This window comes from Fukomys damarensis, unplaced genomic scaffold, assembly GCF_012274545.1.
Source record: "Fukomys damarensis isolate Sample0158 unplaced genomic scaffold, DMR_v1.0_HiC HiC_scaffold_73851, whole genome shotgun sequence".
In the NCBI taxonomy this organism is placed as follows: Eukaryota; Metazoa; Chordata; class Mammalia; order Rodentia; family Bathyergidae; genus Fukomys; species Fukomys damarensis.
Genome location: NW_022974763.1, coordinates 2,559 through 7,521, shown reverse-complemented (window position 1 = coordinate 7,521; position 4,963 = coordinate 2,559). Strand labels below are relative to the sequence as shown.

Sequence of the window (4,963 nt, the reverse complement as noted above, 5' to 3'; positions counted from 1 at the left end):
GCTGGGAATTTAGCTCAGTGGTGCTGCCGCATGCCTCACAAGCTCAAGGACCCAAGTTCGATCTCTGGTACCAAAAAAAAAGGAGAAAAATATGGACATAAGGAAAAGCAAGACCCAAACCCTATAAAGCAAACTTTAAATCTTGTAGCTCTGTATCTAGAACCCAGGGCAAGTTGGATTCCAGGGAGTTTGGGCGGCCCTACTCCTATGGCTTTGCTGGCTGCAACTTTTATGACTTCTCTTGGCAAAATTTTCCAAATTTCCCTCAATCACCATCTGGTGACTGCTTCAACTTATAAATGAAATGAAAATTCACTCTAAAACACTCAGTGTTGGCACTAATTTCCAATGTTACTGGGTGCTATAGTTTTGTCGTCAGGCCATAGAAGCACTCTAGGATCCCATGTCACTATAGTAGTGATGTGGGATTCATGACAGGTGGAAGATATCCCATCATTAAAAATGTACATGCTCAGTACATGAGAAGACTTGAGGATTTTAGCCAGAAAAGGCTCCTACTGCAATCATGTTTTTAAAAGGACACTCTCAACACTGTGTCAAGAATACTGACGTAAAGAAGTCAAGTTAAAAGTAAAGGCTACTGCAGAAAATCAGAGTAGATGTGTTTCCTTAGATTTTCTTTTCTTTTCTTTCCCCCTTTTTTCCCTTCTTCCCTCTTTCTTTCTTTCTTTCTTTCTTTCTTTCTTTCTCTTTCTTTCTTTCTTTCTTTCTTTCTTTCTTTCTTTCTTTCTTTCTTTTTTTGTACCAGGGATGCAACTCAGGACCTTGTGCTTGCCAGACAGGCACAGAGCCACTGAGCTACATCTCTAGCCTCCTTAGATTTTCTTCAATGAGGTATTAGAGAAAGAAAACCCTTTTCCATTTTCCCTCTAAATTTTTTTTTATCGGAGGCCCTGGAAATGAAATTGACCATAGGCTTGGGTGTTGTTCAGTGATAGATCAAGAGCTTGGAATAGCCTAGGCCCTGGTTTCAACCCCTAGCACCATTGCAGACCCAAACATCATAGAGCATCCAGGTGTGAGCAATTCTCAGAGAAGCACCCTCGGGCTATTTCATTTCTCTATATCCATTAGTTAACTATGTAGATCTATTCTTCTCACCCACCCAATGTAGGACTGATGATGACTCATCAGTATGGTATGGGAAAGAAAAAGACCTATGACAATGTGATGCTTGCACAACATTGAATATACTAATGGTCACAGAACTGTGCATGTTAACTAGGTGAACTGTATGGCATATACATTCTATTACAATAAGGCCATTATTGAAAAAAAAAATATATTAAGCCAAAACAATCACTCAATTTTTGGCTCACCTCTTAAGGTGGGCTGGGCATTGATTTTTTTAAAGGACAAAATATAGTTTATAGTAGGATTACAAAACCTACAGATATAGGTAGGGCAGGCATTTGGTTCTCTAATTTTCATGAAAACATTTCAATCCAAAATACTGCCATAGCAAGCAATGCAGTAGGAAACATCTCACTAGATGTAAGTCTTCAACTGCTGACAGGTACCTACATGACAAAGTGTCTGAGGTAACAGAAGTGTCAGGCAGCCTGATTTGATCACCACTTATAGTAAACACATATTGAAATTTCACACCAAGTTCCATATGTATGTTCAGTTAAATATGAAAATGTCTATTTAAAAATATCTTGACAGAAATATTTAGAGAATACTTAAAGGACATGAGATTCACCTATCCCTCCACAAGATCTGGGCTTATCCCAAAATAACATCCATCTATAACATAGCTGCAAGGAGACCACATGGTCTTAGCTTCCAAGTGTGTCCATAACCTTAGCGAGGACAATGGCTACTACACCCACCGCCTCAGAAAGCACAGAGAATACTCACGGCTGGGTGAGTCCTTGGGTAGCACTGAGGATGCCCTCCCATTCCATTCTTTGGTCCCCTCTTCCTCCCTATGCCACACAGCCACATGACATTTCTTTCAAAAGTAAACACAAGGAAGAGCATCTCTGAAGAGTTGGAATGCTGCCCCTTTATTGCCACTGAACTTGGCCATCCTTACTATGGCCCCACCTACAGCTTCATTAAGTGCAGAGGATTTCAGCCCAGATCCTCCCTCCCCGTGTGCTCTCTCAGGGCAATGTTCCATGGCAGGCTGTACTTTATGGTCCATTTATCATACTCAGTCTCACTTTAAGTGTCCCTGGATGTTTAGTGACAAGAGACAGGCACAGGAATAGATTTTGCATGTGTGTGTTTTAACATATTTTGATGCAAAAGAACATGATTTCTAAGGGAGCTCTTGTGTAATGCCCAGGGTCTGGAGCGAAGATGACAAATAAATGCTTGTTACTAGGAATCTGTATGGTTTTGTCACAGCAGAATGAGCTTTGACATTTATTTTATTAGTAGGAAAATAAAACAAGGCACATTTCATATGCAGAGAAAATAACTGATACTTCCACAGTCTAATTTGTTTGGTCTTGTGTTTTTCTGTATTGTTTAAAATTTTACAATGTTAGTTTTAAGAAATATTTTAATAAGCTGGTTAACATTTCATGTTAATAACAAACTCAAACTCAACATAGAAAAATTGCATAAGAGAGCTCAGTGCCATTTTTGCAAACTACTGAAAGTTGTGGGCAAACATTGATATGGGAATAAGAAAACATTACAGATTGGCAAATCCCCATAAAATACTAATGTTAACAAATTTCTCCTTTACCTACAGTAATTTTCGTGCTCAGTAAGTTTTTTTCTCAGTAAGTTTTTATCCATTCCGTCAGCTGTATTTATCTTTACACACTTGCAAAAAAAAAAAAAAAAGCTAGTTTCACTTTACCAAGCATCCCATGATACACGCATTAACATAACATTTTTCTGAAAACGTGCTGTGAATTGTCAATTTGTATTTCATACCTCCAAAGTGCTAGTAACTCGGTGATCTCTACTGAGCAGTGTGCTACTTTTTCCTGCTCCATCCAGTTTATTAAGCACAAGCTCCCCAGGCTTAATAGCAGTTCACAACTCCGCGCTGTCACAGGACACGATCTGCAGGCCCTGCACCCCAGTGGCAAATCCCCCTCCGGGAAGTGGTCTGTCACTACCCAGGGCCAGGGGCTGCTGTGCTGGGGGCTGCGGTCGGAGAGCTGGGTCCCCCTCGCGTGGTGCAGAGCATTTGGTGCTCAGGAGCCGAGCGGGGGTGGGACTTCTGCCTCCTGGTGGCCGGGGCACCGCCTGTCAGGCAAGATAAGCACCTGTGCCAGGCGAAGCCGCCCACACACGGGGAGCCACCCTTCTGAGGAGCCCAGGTCACCCAGCAGACTGTCCAGGGGCCCAAACTTCTGCCTGGGGACATCTTCCAAATAGAAAGCGATGATTAGCGCTGATACCAAGGTCTCTTCCTGGACTGATGGAGACCTCTTCTGCCTTGGGCTTTGGCTGCGTGTTGGGGCTTCTGATGCTTAAATTTCTCCCTCAGATTTTGTTCACCCAAGAGCAACAGATGTTATCTGGTTCATGAGCTCAGGTGAAATCACATGGTTGTGCCCCAGGGGCCAAAAAAAAATCAGGAATTTATTCTAAGGGTATGGAATTTACATGAAAGCGTCACTATGGAAGTTTACAGTGTTCTTCACATCACTGTAGAATACATCAATGCAAAGAGCTGCGCAGTAAATAACAGAGTGAAGGGACAACTTAAGGCATGGAAGATTATCCTTGCTAGCTATTCATCTGCTAGGTGCTGAGTGTAGGCTCATTCTTAAAAATTAATTGTCCTATGTAATAGCCAAATCCAACTAAAAATACGTATAATGGAAGCTAGATTATGTTCATAGTAGCAATAAAACCATACCATAGTAATGAAATAATAGCATCAACAAAACTATTCATTCTCTGAAGACATGCACCTTAAGACAGTAATAACTATCTTTGTGTGGGAACAATCATTAATAAAGAGGTTAAAGTGTTCAAAAGAAGACACATATTCAATCTGAAGTATACCACTGACACCAAAAACTGATAGAGAATATGGACATATTTAATAGAGAATATTGCTAAAACTGGCTATTTGTACAGAGAAAAATTCCCATGGACATTATGCAAAAGTTATCTTTAACTTGTATTAATGTGCAAAGTAAAATCAAGATTTAAATAACACTTCTGTGATGTTATGCAAGTGTGCTTAACAACCGACATTTGGAAAGACAAAAATTGATGAGTTTTAGTATGTGAAAACAAAGGAAACACTGACAAACTTAGTAGATGGATGAGAGTTATTAACATATTCCAAAGCTGGTAAGGGATTAATACTGAAGCCAGGCAACTTTTATAAATCAACAATTAAGATTTTGATACTTTTGAAAAATAGAGCAAAAGCATAGTTTTTCAAAATGCTAAAAAATGTAATTATAAGTTTGAACAAGCTATTTGTAAAAAAGGAAACATACTTAAAATGTATATGAGTGGATATTTAGCCATGCTAGGAATCAAAGAAGTACAAAATGGGATAAATTTCCACTTTAACCCATTCCATTCACAGGTAAGGGAGCCAAATGATACCAACACCAGTGAGTGTGTAGCAAGATTATAGTTCTTAGAATTGAATCCTAAAATCCACTGACAAGTTGCTAGTCTCTCCAGTATCAGTTTTCTTATCTTTAGAGTGGGGTTAGTAGCCCTTCAGTTTTAATAGTCCATGAACCTAGGGTCTGCCAATGTTCTATGTGTGTTTTTCAGGGTTAAGAAAAGCCAAAATTATAGAAATATACCTTCAATAATCTTATTAAGGTTGGTGGCACCTAGTTATTAATCTTTCTGGAACAATTGTAAGATCCCAGGAGTCTTGTCTAGGGCTTTAGGCTACAGGTCGAGTACAGAGTTAGGGTTCTTGGTGATATGGCTTTTATGCCATTTCTGGAACATTCTGGCTCTGAAAAGTCACTTAACCTTCATTGGACAA

The 4,963-nt window shown here is 39.7% G+C and overlaps 1 long non-coding RNA gene across 1 annotated transcript in view; it reads right to left on the bottom strand.

Annotated features, from left to right (window-relative positions):
- The window catches only part of LOC104875801, a 3,605-nt gene extending 1,372 nt beyond the window's left edge, over positions 1-2,233 (bottom strand). Inside the window, exon 1 of the long non-coding RNA XR_784177.2 lies at positions 1,885-2,233. This is a non-coding gene — a long non-coding RNA (uncharacterized LOC104875801). The remainder of the gene's footprint in view (positions 1-1,884) is intronic.
- Between the last annotated feature and the right edge of the window lie 2,730 nt (positions 2,234-4,963).